The 14833-nt window shown below is 51.7% G+C and overlaps 1 long non-coding RNA gene across 1 annotated transcript; it reads left to right on the top strand.

Annotated features, from left to right (window-relative positions):
• The first annotated feature begins 3533 nt into the window (after positions 1-3533).
• On the top strand, positions 3534-9794 carry LOC140395847 (uncharacterized). Its single transcript, XR_011936331.1, has 3 exons — positions 3534-3591; positions 4385-4425; positions 9403-9794. It is a non-coding gene; the product is annotated as an uncharacterized lncRNA (long non-coding RNA).
• The last annotated feature ends 5039 nt before the right edge of the window (positions 9795-14833 follow it).

The following is a 14833-nucleotide window of genomic DNA, read 5'->3' as shown; positions in this document are numbered from 1 at the left end:
TGGAGGTGCTGGGCAGTGAGGGTAGGTGACGGGCAGTGAGTGGAGGTTCTGGGCAGTGAGGGTAGGTGCTGGGCAGTGAATGGAGGTGCCGGGCAGTGAGGGTAGGTGCCGGGCGGTGAAGGAAGGTGCCGGGCAGTGAGGGTAGGTGCCGGGCAGTGAGGGTAGGTGCCGGGCAGTGAGTGGAGGTGCTGGGCAGTGAGGGTAGGTGCCGGGCAGTGAGTGGAGGTGCTGGGCAGTGAGGGTAGTTGCCAGGCAGTGAGGGTAGGTGCCGGGCAGTGAGGGTAGGTGCCGGGCAGTGAGGGTAGTTGCCGGGCAGTGAGGGTAGGTGCCGGGCAGTGAGGGTAGGTGCCGGGCAGTGAGGGTAGGTGCCGGGCAGTGAGGGTAGGTGCCGGGCAGTGAGGGTAGGTGCCGGGCAATGAGGGTAGTTGCCAGGCAGTGAGGGTAGGTGCCGGGCAGTGAGGGTAGGTGCCGGGCGGTGAGGGTAGGTGCTGGGCAGTGAGGGTAGGTGCCTGGTGGTGAGGGTAGGTGCCTGGCAGTGAGGGTAGGTGCCGGGCAGTGAGTGGAGGTGCCGGGCAGTGAGGGTAGGTGCCGGGCAGTGAGGGTAGGTGCCGGGCAGTGAGTGGAGGTGCCGGGCGGTGAGGGTAGGTGCCGGGCAGTGAGGGTAGGTGCCGGAGGGTGAGGGTAGGTGCGGGGCGGTGAGGGTAGGTGCCGGGCGGTGAGGGTAGGTGCCGGGCGGTGAGGGTAGGTGCCGGGCGCTGAGTGTAGGTGCCGGGCGGTGAGGGTAGGTGCCGGGCGGTGAGGGTAGGTGCCGGAGGGTGAGGGTAGGTGCCGGGCAGTGAGGGTAGGTGCCGGGCGGTGAGGGCAGGTGCCGGGCGGTGAGGGTAGGTGCCGGGCGCTGAGTGTAGGTGCCGGGCAGTGAGGGTAGGTGCCGGGCGGTGAGGGTAGGTGCCGGGCAGTGAGGGTAGGTGCCGGGCAGTGAGGGTAGGTGCCTGGCAGTGAGGGTAGGTGCCGGGCAGTGAGGGTAGGTGCCGGGCAGTGAGTGGAGGTGCCGGGCAGTGAGTGGAGGTGCCGGCCAGTGAGGGTAGGTGCCGGGCGGTGAGGGTAGGTGCCGGGCAGTGAGGGTAGGTGCCGGGCGGTGAGGGTAGGTGCCGGAGGGTGAGGGTAGGTGCCGGGCGGTGAGGGTAGGTGCCGGGCGCTGAGTGTAGGTGCCGGGCGGTGAGGGTAGGTGCCGGGCAGTGAGGGTAGGTGCCGGGCAGTGAGGGTAGGTGCCGGGCGGTGAGGGTAGGTGCCGGGCGGTGAGGGTAGTTGCCGGGCAGTGAGTGGAGGTGCCGGGCGGTGAGGATAGGTGCCGGGCGGTGAGGCTAGGTGCCGGGCGGTGAGGGTAGTTGCCGGGCAGTGAGTGGAGGTGCTGGGCGGTGAGGATAGGTGCCGGGCGGTGAGGCTAGGTGCCGGGCGGTGAGGGTAGGTGCTGGGCAGTGAGTGGAGGTGCCGGGCGGTGAGGGTAGGTGCCGGGCAGTGAGGGTACGTGCCGGGCAGTGAGGGTAGGTGCCGGGCAGTGAGGGTAGGTGCCGGGCAGTGAGGGTAGTTGCCGGGCGGTGAGGATAGGTGCCGGGCAGTGAGGGTAGGTGCCGGACGGTGAGGGTAGTTGCCGGGCAGTGAGTGGAGGTGCCGGGCGGTGAGGGTAGTTGCCGGGCAGTGAGTGGAGGTGCCGGGAAGTGAGGGTAGGTGCCGGGCAGTGAGGGTAGGTGCCGGGCGGTGAGGGTATTTGCCGGGCAGTGAGTGGAGGTGCCGGGCGGTGAGGGTAGTTGCCGGGCGGTGAGGGTAGGTGCCGGGCAGTGATGGTAGGTGCCGGGCGGTGAGGGTAGTTGCCGGGCAGTGAGTGGAGGTGCCGGGCGGTGAGGGTAGGTGCTGGGCGGTGAGGGTAGTTCCCAGGCAGTGAGTGGAGCTGCCGGGCAGTGAGGGTAGGTGCTGGGCAGTGAGTGGAGGCGCCGGGCAGTGAGGGTAGGTGCCGGGCAGTGAGGGTAGTTGCCGGGCGGTGAGGGTAGGTGCCGGGCAGTGAGGGTAGTTGCCGGGCAGTGAGGGTAGGTGTCGGGCGGTGAGGGTAGGTGCCGGGCAGTGAGTGGAGATGCCGGGCGGTGAGGGTAGGTGCTGGGCAGTGAGGGTAGGTGCCTGGCAGTGAGGGTAGGTGCCGGGCAGTGAGGGTAGGTGCCGGGCAGTGAGGGTAGGTGCCGGGCAGTGAGGGTAGGTGCCTGGCAGTGAGGGTAGTTGCCAGGCAGTGAGGGTAGGTGCCGGGCAGTGAGGGTAGGTGCCGGGCAGTGAGGGTAGGTGCCGGGCAGTGAGGGTAGTTGCCAGGCAGTGAGGGTAGGTGCCGGGCGGTGAGGGAAGGTGCCGGGTGGTGAGGGTAGTTGCCAGGCAGTGAGGGTAGGTGCCGGGCAGTGAGGGTAGGTGCCGGGCGGTGAGGGTAGGTGCCGGGCAGTGAGTGGAGGTGCCAGGCAGTGAGTGGAGGTGCCGGGCGGTGAGGGTAGGTGCCGGGCAGTGAGGGTAGTTGCCGGGCGGTGAGGGTAGGTGCCGGGCAGTGAGGGTAGGTGCCTGGCAGTGAGGGTAGGTGCCGGGCAGTGAGGGTAGGTGCCGGGCAGTGAGGGTAGGTGCCGGGCAGTGAGGGTAGGTGCCTGGCAGTGAGGGTAGTTGCCAGGCAGTGAGGGTAGGTGCCGGGCAGTGAGGGTAGGTGCCGGGCAGTGAGGGTAGGTGCCGGGCAGTGAGGGTAGTTGCCAGGCAGTGAGGGTAGGTGCCGGGCGGTGAGGGTAGGTGCCGGGTGGTGAGGGTAGTTGCCAGGCAGTGAGGGTAGGTGCCGGGCAGTGAGGGTAGGTGCCGGGCGGTGAGGGTAGGTGCCGGGCAGTGAGTGGAGGTGCCAGGCAGTGAGTGGAGGTGCCGGGCGGTGAGGGTAGGTGCCGGGCGGTGAGGGTAGTTGCCGGGCGGTGAGGGTAGGTGCCGGGCAGTGAGGGTAGTTGCCAGGCGGTGAGTGGAGGTGCCTGGACGGGTTTTCCGGGCAGAGGTGACGTGTCGGGATGAGGGTGGAAATGATGTGGAGGGTTCCATGGGCGGGTCATTCTTTGTCTGGGAGTGGGCGAGGTTGGGACGTGGGGAGCGGTGGGTCCTGTGTGGGGCTAGGTCTCTGTGTTAAAAACGTTACTCCACTGTTTGAAGGTATGTTTTTCGTTCTGAGCCTTTCAGAGTAACTATCAGGGCTAAAATGGAACAACCACCTGCAGTTAACGATTTAAACCGGTTATCTCGGATTGTTCCCATCCCAGAGCAATTGTCCAGAGGAAGTTAGAGGTTCTGGACAATTCCTATTAAACCCTAATGTGGGAACTTCCAAAAGGGATTTCCCAGCGTATCCCCTAAATGCGACACTGGGCTGAATTGTTTTACATTCAATCAGATAGGCACCTAAATCTCTGCCTGTCTGCCTTCAGCAACGTTTGTCATTGTGACATTAGAACCAAGCAGACAATTAAAATTTGTGCATTTTCAGTTCCAGTGGACAGTCTATAAATTCGGAACAAGACAAGAGGAATGCGCCACCTGCCTGTGAGTATCCCGTGAACTGAATATACCGTGAATGAAGCAATAGTAATGTAGGATTGTCACTGGAAAAGGCATGGCCATATAGATTTCACCCGCGTTGATCAGCGTCATGGATAAAGTTATCTGAAAGTGTATTACCTCTAATTTTCTCAGTCCACGGGGAATAACAGGGAATGATGGCAGAACAATCAACATTGGAGGTGACCAGCTCATAGTGTGACCTGAATGGATCGAATATTCCAGCTTGGCGGGATATTCCCACAGGCGTTCTCCTCCCATAATTGATGTTGCTTCAATAGAACATGAATCAGCTCATTGGTTCCTTAAAATATATTTCCAGAAAATTCTGTTTGTGCTCTATATCTCGTGCCACAAATTATGAATTGTATTATTATTTTATGTTGTTTTCCCAATATTATCATTCAGTGTGTAGAACTGTATCCCAGTAAATTTCCAGAAATAATCACCGGAATATTCCGGGCGATGCCTCAAATACAAATTGATCCGCTGGACAGAATCCCTCCACCAATTGGCGTGCTGTTCTCCCGATATTCCGACGTCCAACCCGCTGAATTTAATGGGAGTAATATTTTGGGTGGACTCAAACCAATGTCAAATTTCCAACACCGGTTTGCAGGATCCCAGGAACATGAAAGGTGACCCCAATAGACACGTTCCCACAGCCTTGCTTTGACATGTCGCGTGTCCATAGACTGGATTTCTCGGGCACATACACAATGGTCAGTAGGTATACAGGCGTGAATGTATTGTTAATATGCATGTGGATATTTTACAGATTCAGTGATCGACTGGAGCCTCACCACAGACCCGGAAAATGTAAGATTTTTCACCTTTGCAATAATTTTTCACCACCGACATTCCCAAGGTATTTGAAAAATGTGCGGTGCCCAACGGGCACCCGATCAATCTCATCTCATTATTCGCGAAGCTCATTATAATTCAGGCTCTCGACCGGACAAACTGAGTTAGGTCCCTGGCTGCTCTGGACCCAGTGTATGCATAATGGCTCAGGGATTCATAGAGGTGCAATTATCTCGCGAAAATAAAGGAGCATTTTGAGAATTAGATAATTGAATGGAATTCAGTTGGTAAATAAAAACGCAGTCATCCTTGTCAAAGTTATTTTTGCATCTACAATTATCAAATGGGTTTTAGAAATATGAGCTGGTGACGCAATATAGAAAGAGCTGGAGGTAGTTACTGACAAGTTATTTAACGAAAGCACATCGATAATCCACAGGAACGTTAGGCAATGGGAATCTGGAACGCGAAAGGTTGATGAAATAATACCAAAAGATCATGATAAATAGGAGCAGAAGTTGCCCGTTTGGCCCATCGGGCCTGTTCCATCATTCAAAAGTATCATGGCTGATCAGACATTCCTCACACCCACAAGGTTGTGAAGAAGACATATGGAATGCGCTCCTTCATTGGAAGAGGTATAGAATATAAAAGTATGGGCACAATGTTAGAATTCTACAGAACACTTATGTGGTCACAACTGGAGCACTGTGTGCAGTTCCGGTCGTTACAATGCAGGAAGGACTATACTGCTCTGGAGACAGTGCAGGGGAAGTTTACAAGAAGGTGATCAGGGCTGGAAAAGTGTAGCCACGAGGAGAGATTGGACAGGTTGGGGTTATTTTCCTTGTAATAAAGAAGGCTGAGGAGTGACTTAATTGAGGTATACAAAATTATGAGGGGAAGAGATAGAGTGGACAGGATAATTGTTTCCCTTGGTGGAGAATTCTCGAACCCGGATTCAAGATAAGGGGCAGAAGGTGTAGAGGCGACATGAGGAAAAACATTTTTACGCAGAGAATGGTGGGAGTCTGGAATTCGCTGCCCAAGTTGGTGACAGAGGCAAGACTCTAAACTCTTTTAAAAAGTACCTAGATCTGCACCGAAATTGCTGAAAGCTACAGGGCTATGAACCTGTAGCTGCAAGGTAGATTAATAAGGGCACTTAGCTGTCCTTAGGCTGACATGGACACGATCGGCCTAATGGCCTCCTTTTGCGCTGTAACCTTTCTATGATTTCTGTGATCCACTTTTATGTCCTTCTCAGTAACCCTCGCTTTCCTTACTGATTAAGAATCGACCTATCTCCCCCTTAAATATGCATATGGACTATACCCCCAAAGCTCTCTGTGGCAAGGAGCTCCAAAGACTCTCACCCCTCTGAGAAATGATAACCTCCCCACCTCAGTCTTAAAGTGGCACACAATTTAATCTGAGACTATTCCTTCTGGTCCTGGACTCTCCCATGTGGGGAAACATCGTCTCAGACTTTCCACAAAATCACAAGAAATATCAGATTCAAACTCAGAAACTCTTTCATACACATGTTCAGAGTCTACAAACAATGGGGGGGGGGGGCATCCCATAGAAACGTATAAAATTCTAACCGGACTGGACTGAGTATATTCAGGAAGGATGTTCCCGATGGTGCATTTGTCCAGAACCAGGGGTCTCAGTCTGATGACACGGGGGTAGACCATTTAGGACAGAGATAAGGAGAGGTTTCTTCACCCAGAGAGTGGTCGATCTGTGGATTTCGTTACCAGAGGAAATAGTTCAGGCCAGAACATTGTATGTTTCCATGATGCAATTAGATATAACACTTCGGGCGAAGGTTAACAGCGAGTACTGGGGCGGGGTGGGGGGGGGGGGGGCGGAGCGAAATTTGGCTATTGAGTAGGATGATCAGTCATAATCATAATGAATGCCGGAGCAGGCTTGAAGGGCCGAATGGCCTACTCCTGCTCATTTTTTCTATGTTTCCATGTAAGTTCAAAACGAACAAGGAACAGAAGTAGACCAATCGGCCCTTCGAGCTTCCTCCTACATTCAATAAGATGATCTAATGGAGCCTCCCTCCGATCCCCGATAACCTTTCACCTGTGTGTTCATCAAGAATGTATCCAGTTCTGCCGTAAAAATATTCAAAGACTTTGCTTCTACTGCCTATTGAGATAGCTGCTTCTACAGAATTGGGATAACTCACCGTTCCTGGCAACACCATCTTAAATCCCCTCGGTCTCTATTATGGGCACAAGCTTACTGTGATGCGACCCAAACATGTTTTAAGGAGAGCAATAGAGGCATGGAGCTGAACAACATAGCGAGAGGCCTTTCGACCCATCGTTTCCGCGATTTTCATCAATTTTCTGTCTATCGTAATCAGATATTCCAGCACCTGGTCCTTCGACCTATCTAGCTGTGACGTTTCTAATGTTCATCTCAATGTTTATTAAATGCTCTGAGGGTTTATTAATTGTTTCCGCCTCTACCACCATTTCAGTGAGCTCCAGATTCCCACCACCAACTGGGTGAAACAGTTTTTGCTCAATTCCCCTCTTACCTTATATCTATGCCCCTTGATTACTGACCCGTCCAAAAAGTGGAAACGCTATTTCATATCTATGCTATCTATCTCACATTAGTTTTCAGACCTCGATCAAGTCCCCCTCAGCTTTCTCTTCTCTATGGCAACCAATCCCAGTCTAACCAGCCGTTCTTCATCGCTGAAAAGCTGTAGACCAGGCAACATCCTGCACAATCTCCTCTGCACCCTGTCTAGTGCAATCACATCCTCCCTGTAGTGTGGCCACCAGAAATATAGACAGTACTCTAACTGTGACTAGAAACACTTTTTTCTATTAGGTTCATTATAACCCCTCTGCTCGTATCCTCTGTGCATCTGCTAATCATTAAAAGTATGCCATATGCCGCCTTGACCACTTTATCTATCAGTCCTGCCACCTTCAGGGATCTTTCGACATAGACCCGAAGGTGGCTCTCGTCCTCTGTCCTCGCTAGCACCCTACCGCTCATTTAGTAAGCCCTTGTCTTGTCAGCCCCCTCTCACAGGCAGCCATGTGCCAGAGCGACCTGGACATTGCGGCGGCGCTCCTGAGTGTGGCCCAGTCACGGCAGGCCATGGCTGAGAGAATCGGCGGCATTACCCATGGGCTGGCCGACGTGGCAGAGCCACAAAGGGAGATGGCGCAGTCCCAGAGAGAGCTGATGATGTGACACAGACCTTCAGTGTGGTGGCACAGTCCCAGGCAGAGGAGGTCCACTCCTTATGGTCCATGGCTGCGAGCATGGTTGAAAAGGCAGTGGGCCTCCAGGACTGCCAGTGGCAGGTGGCGGGTGGGGGGAGGGGGGACGGGGGACGGGGCGGGGGTGGGGTGGGGAGGGGGACTCGGTGGATTGCTCCGCTAGCACCCCTGCCCCATGGAGTATTTCGGGGGCCATTGTGCATTCAGAGGGAGGAGGAGGTGATGGGACCCGTGCCAGTGACTCCCGCAGGGGATGCGGTGGAACACCTCAGCACCTCGGACTCCCATCCTCCAGTCCCTGGGGCATCTGGCGGGCAGCGGGCATAAGAGGGCGGAACCAAACCACCTCACACATCCGATCTGCATTCTGGCCCATCCTGGCCCGGTCACCCCAGAAGACACCCGCCAAAGGGGACCCAGGTCGCAGGGCGAGAATCACAGCAGGCAGCCTCCATTTCTGATGTATCGTCTGGGGATCCACCTAGATGTAGCGACAGGGCCCGGAAGCACAGAAAAGTAGACACTAGTTTAGTTGGCATTGATGCAGGGCACAGTTTAGTGATAGGGTCTAGGGCACGTTTCGGCATATCTGTTTTCACATTAAACTCCTGTGCATAATGTTACCACCTGCATCGGTGCTGTGCCAGATGGGTCTGAGGCTGCTCTGGGCTGGACGAGGAGAGGGTGAGGGTTGGTGGGGAATGGGCCGACGCTGGGGGTGGGTTTTTCTCAGGGACTGCAGTTCAGCCAGTAATCACCGCGTTGGTGTACCACCACCATCCCGCCACCGCACACTCTCTATTCCCCCCCCCCCCCCCCAACGCTTCCCATCTCAGCCACCAGGGATTCGATTGAACCATGTGATGGAATGGCCAGCTCGCATGTTTGGATTTCAGCAGGTGAGCCACTGGACACAGAGTTCCGAGCCTTTGACCTGCTCTGTCAGCCACAGTATTCATATGGCTGTTCCAGCTCAGTTCCCGGTCAATGGTAAACCCCAGGATGTAGATAGTGGTGGATTCAGCGATAATAATGCATTTGAATGTCAAGGGGCGATTTAACATGTTGTTCTCAGGAATGGTCAGTTGCAACTACGAGCAAAGATGACAGAGGTTGCTTGTATTGTTTCGAATAGAGGAAGCTGAGGGCAGATTGTATTGAGGTGGAGAGCCATACGGGTCAAAATAGAAGGAATGGAAATGACTATTCCTGTTAGCAGGTAGGCCAATAACATGAAAACACAGATTTTATGTAGTTCATCGGGGCAGCGTGGGGGTGGTGGGGGTGAGGGTGGGGGGGGGGGGGGCGGCGGAGTGAGGGAGGGATCTACTTTTCCCAAAGAAAGTGATCGGTGTCTGGACCTCACTGACCGAAAACGCGATAGAGACAGTTAACCTCAGCAAATTAAAATAAGTGGAACGATATTAACATTGATACACACACGGAGGAAAACAACCCACACGGCTGCCAATCACAAACTACAAGGTGGGTTATTTCAGTCACGATGGGCCGAGTGGCAGCCTGGCGTTCCAGAAAAAGTTTGATGTTTCTATTTGCATGTTTAGTAACCTTATCAAGGGGCAGTCAGTCTGGTGTGATACCTTTACCTTGTCAGCAACTTCAACATCTGCCAACTGAATAGCATTAAACAGACTGAAATAAAGAGTAATCATTGAAACTAACTGATATTAGCTAAGTGACATGGCTCGTTTATTGTTTCTTCCAGTTTGCACATGCGTTTGACATGGTCGATTTGACAGATTTAAACAGATCTCTTGAACGGTTGAAAAGGGAGCCTTCCCTTTACGCAAGTATATAATAGAGGCTGGCTCAAGATTGTTGAAGTTACCCTGCTCATGGTTGTAGCAAATTCTCACAAACACTCCTGTTTCTCAAGTGGATTAATTTGGAGCTCCTTTCGCATTCCCGTCTACCGGTCAACAATATAGTATAACATTAATTAGCAGCTATTTTATGCACGCTCATTTGTGCGGATTTTTCTCTGTTGCTGTTTTTCCGGGTGACTAATAGTCACTCGCTGTTGGCATCAATTTTTTATTACAGCTGAGAGCATTGTTTTCCTTGTTCCTTTCCCAGGCATGGCCCCAATGTGAATGTTTGTGGCAAATAAGTGTCAGGTCTTTAGCTGGTTTGCACTCTGCCATTCAGTAAAATGGTTTCCAAAAGGTCCTGATTTGTGTGTTTCTTTGGACAAATTACATGTATTTTGTTTTGTTGTATTTTGTCTGTTCTAGAGTTCCTGTTGCCTCTCCCCTTCCCTCCAATCATCGCCTCTCCTATTCCAGAGTCCGTAACCTTTGAACAAACAGAACTTCTGCTCCATGCCCCGTTCAGCCACTGTTGTCGCTGAAGATTACAAGGCTGGGATATCACTTTTGGATGTTGGTGTCGAAACCTTTCCTTGGATTCAACCCCCCCCCCCCAACCACCACCACTATTTCTGTGGCCTTCTTCTGTGCAACAGTACTTGTTGGTCTATCCACATCAATTCTCCACTCCTGTACATCTCGAATTTAATTCACCACCATTTCAGCGCTGTAGTTTAGAAGAGTGAGAGACAACTTGATTGAAACGTATGGAATCGCGCGAGGTCTTTATAGGGGGATGTGAGAGAATTTGGAAGGGGGTTCGTGGGTTACGGTTTAAAAATAGAGGGCCGCTCATTTAAAACAGTGAAGAGTTTCTTCTCTCGCTTAAAGGGTGATGTGTCTTTGGAAACTCTTCCTATAAAAGCGATGGAAGTAAAGTTATTGAATATTTTTAAGGCAGGGATGGATACAGCCTTGCCAAGCAAGAGTAATAGATTTTGTGAGTAGGCGGAGTGCAATATTGAGGTTGTTAACAGGTCAGCCATGAAGTTATTGAAAACGGAGCTGGTTCCAGGGCTGAATGACCCACTCAGGCTCGATGCCCGGATATTAGGCCAAGCTTCATCTACCAAGACCCTGAACACTAACTCCCTTCACAGTTACCATTAACCCGCTGGCACAATTCGTCCTTTACCATACATTTTAAAGATAGCTCTTCTTGGTGAGATATGTGAGTTCGTGGATGATACGAAAAGTGGTGGTGTGATAAAGAGCAAGGACCAAAACCTTACATTACAGGACGTTAGAGACGGGATGGCCAGGAGGCCAGAACAGTGACAAATGTGGTTTCTCCATGAAAAGTGTGAAGCGATGCATTTTGCGAGAACTAACAATTAACCGTAGGGCGCTAGGAACTGGAGAGGATGGAGAAACCTTGGGCTGCATGTCCCTCGAACACTGAAGATAGCAGGACAGGTAGTTAAGGTGGTTAAGAGGGCTTATAGAACACTTGTGTTTATTTGCGTGGGTAGAATTAAGAGCAGGGGTGTTAATATGAAACTTTATAAAACGCTCGTTAGGCCACAGCCAGAGTACTGTGGCAGTTCTGGTCGCCATTCTACAGGAAGGATTGTGCTTGAAATGGTGGAGAAGAAATTCCCCACGATGTTGCTTCGGTTCTGCCATGAAGGGAGCTTGCTTAGGATGTAGTTGTTTTCCCGAGAAGGCCGAGGTGATCCTGATTGAGGGGTAGGCAATTGTACAGGACGTAGATAGGGTAGATAGGAAGAACCTGTGCCCCTTGGTAGAGGGGCAATAACCAGGGGGCATAGATACATGGCAAGGAGAAGCAGATTTGGAGGGGATTTTAGGAAAGAATCCAGAGGGTGTTGAGAAGGTGGGATTCCCTGTATGAACGAATGATAGAGGCGGGAGGCATTTAGATGAGCACCCGAAACGCCACAGCAGCCAAGGCTACGGCCAAACTACAGAAAGTAGGATGAGAATAAAAAGATGCATGCTGGCTGGAGAAGACACAATAGGCCAACGTGCCTCTTGCTGTGCTGTGAAGCTCTATCACTCTATAATAGTGTAGCCTCAATTTGTTTCGGTGACTGTACCTTTTCCTTAACTGTGTAAGCTGCAACGATGCCGGGAACCCCGGGTACAGGTGAGTCGTTAAATATGGGCACTTCTCATGCATAAATCGAGGAGCATTGTGGGTTTGCTTCAGAGGTCTACATTTCCTAGTCTCTCAAAATGCTTTCCCAAACCTATTAGGCCATTTATTCTCTTCATATACTTCATGGAATCATAGAATCCCTACAGTGCATAAGGAGACCATTCGGACCAGCAACTCTGCACCGACCCTCTGAAGGCCCAGCCCCACCATATCCCCGTAAACCCACTCAGGGCAATTTAGCGTGGCGAGTCCACCTAACCTCCACATTTCTGGACTGTGGGAGGAAACCGAAACTCAAGCAGATACGGGGTGAGCGTGAAAATTCCACAGTGTGCCGCCCTTATAATCTCTTCCGTTTATAAAAAAAATATATCTTTATTCTCATTTTTCACATTTTCTCCCAAATCTGCACCCACCAACAATAAACAATAAGGTTGTTACCACCAAACCCCCAAACATTAGCCCGCATGTTAACATAAACGAATGACTAAAAGGAATCAGGAATCACAGTCATCATTGAGACATTCAGTCCACCCTCCCCCCCCCCCCCCAACCTTCCCAGCCCCCCTCCCAACTAATGTTCGATGTTATCCAGTTCTTGAAAGCGCATAATGAATAACACCTAAGAATTGTAGAACCCCTCCATCCTTCCCCTCAGTTCAAACTTACCTTCTCAAGAGTCAAGAAACCCAACAGGTGCCCTTGCCACGCCAGGGCACAGGGTGGAGAGGTTGCTCTCCATCCCATCAGGATGCACCTTCAGGTGATCAATGAGGCGAAGGCTACAACAACTGCCTCCGCACACGTTTCCAACCCCGAAGGTCCGATACCCCGAATATGGCCTTCCGAGGGCCCGGATCCAGTTCCGAGTGCACCACTTTACAATTACCCTGAAAACCACCTGCCAGTAATCCTCCAGCTTTGGACAGGACAAAAACATATGACGTGATTTGCGCCCCCCACCCGCAACGTGGTCACACATTTTCTACCCCCTTAAAGAGCCGGCTCATCCTCGCCCTATTGAGGTGTGCTCTGTATACCACCTTCAGCTGTATCAGCCCCAACCTCGCACAAAAGGTGGAGGCGTTCACTCTCCGGAGCACCTCACACCAGAACCCCTCCTCCATACCCTCTCCCAACTCTTCCTCCCACTTTGCTTTGATGCCTTCCAGTGGTGCCTTCTCCTCTTCCAAAATAGCCCCGCAATCCGCCGACACTACCCCCTTCTCCAGTCCCCCTGTTGTCAGTACCTCCTCCAGCAATGTGGAGGCCGGCTCCATCGGCACGTTCTGTATCTCCTTTCTGGCAAAATCTCGAACCTGCATATATCTATACATTTCCTCCTGCTCCAGCCCATACTTCGCTTCCAGCTCCTTCAATCCTGCAAACCGACCCCCAAGAAATAGATCTTTTAGTGTCTTACTCCCCTTCTCCTCCCATTTCCGTCCCACTGCCCTGGCTCAAATCTGTGGTTCCCCGGAATCGGCATTTGCCTTGACCCTGCCCCCAACCGGGTGTTGTCGAAACTGCCACCAAATTCTCAATGAAGCTATTATTACCGGACTCCGAGTATTTCCCCGGGGCCATCGGGAGCGGCGCTGTTGCTAGTGCCTTCACTCCCGACCCCCGACACAAACTCCCCTCCATTCTGCCCACTGGGCCTCAGTTGGAATATTTTGTACAATTCTGGCCGCCACACTACCAGAAGGATGTGGATGCTTTGGAGAGAGTACAGAAGCGGTTTACTAGGATGTTGCCTAGTCTGGAGGGCATTATCTACCAGGAGAGGTTAAATAAACTCGGTCAGTTCTCATTGGAACGACTGAAGTTGAGAGGTGACCTGATAGAGATCTACAAGATTATGAGTGGTATGGACAGAGTGGATAGTCAGATGCCCTTTCCTAGGGTCGGAGAGTCAAGTAATAGGGAAGGTAAATTTAAAGTGAATGGGGAAAAGTTTAGAAGAGTAGTGCGAGGCAAGTTTTTTTACACAGAGGGTCATAAATATGTGGATCGCGCTGCCTGGGGAGGTGATGGGAGCAGGTACGACAGCGGCATTTCAGGGACATCTAGTCAAATATATGAATAGGCTGGGAATGGAAGGATACAGACTCCAAAAGTGCATACGGTTAGTGAATAACCTCACACTTATCCAAATTATACTGCATCTGCCATTGATTTTCCCACTCGCCCAACCTGTCCAGATCATGGTGTAGGATCCCTGCATCCTCGTCACAGTTCACCCTCCCACCCAACTTGGTATCATCTGCAAACTTTGAGTTGTTACATTTTGTTCCCTCATCCAAATCATTAATATATATTGTGAATAGTTGGGGTCCCAGCATCGATCCCTGTGGTACCCCACTGGTGACTGACTGCCAATTTGAAAAGGACCCATTAATCCCTACTCTTTGTTTCCTCTCTGCCAACCAGTTTTCTATCCACCACGATGCATTTACCCCGATCCCATGCGCTTTAATTTTACACAATAATCTCTTATGCGGGACTTTGTCAAACGCCTTCTGAAAGTCCAAATATACCACATCGACTGGCTCCCCCTTGTCAACTGTACTGGTTACATCTTTAACGAATTCCAACAGATTTGACAAGCATGATTTTCCCTTCATAAATCCATGCTGACTGACTGATCCTGCCACTGCTTTCCAAATGTTCCACTATAAAGTCCTTGATAATGGATTCAAGTATTTCCCCCACTACCGATGTTCGGTTTACTGGTCTATAATTCCCTGCTTTCTCTCCACCTCCCTTTTTGAATATCGGAGTGACGTGAGCTACCCTCCAATCTGCAGGAACAATTCCAGAATCTGTAGAATCCCGGAAGATGACCACGAATGCATCCACTATTTCCACCTCGTTAAGCACTCTGGGATGCAGATTCTCAGGCCGTGGGGATTCACTCGCCTTCAATCCCATCAATTTTCCCAGCACCATTTCTCTACTAATGTTGATGGCCCTCAGTTCTTCCCTCTCGCTAATCCTTTCATTCTCCAATATTTCTGGTATCTAATTTGTGTCCTCTTTTGTGAGGAGGCATTGTGGGGCATTGGTGGTTATCTTTCAGGAATAACTGGAGGCAGGTTGGGTTCCAGAATTCTGGAAAGTGGCTAATGTAACATTCATGTTTA

The sequence above is a fragment of the Scyliorhinus torazame genome, chromosome 19 (genome assembly GCF_047496885.1).
Source record: "Scyliorhinus torazame isolate Kashiwa2021f chromosome 19, sScyTor2.1, whole genome shotgun sequence".
Taxonomy (NCBI): Eukaryota; Metazoa; Chordata; class Chondrichthyes; order Carcharhiniformes; family Scyliorhinidae; genus Scyliorhinus; species Scyliorhinus torazame.
Note: the sequence above shows the minus strand (reverse complement) of the source record. Positions and strands in the feature narration are given on the sequence as shown.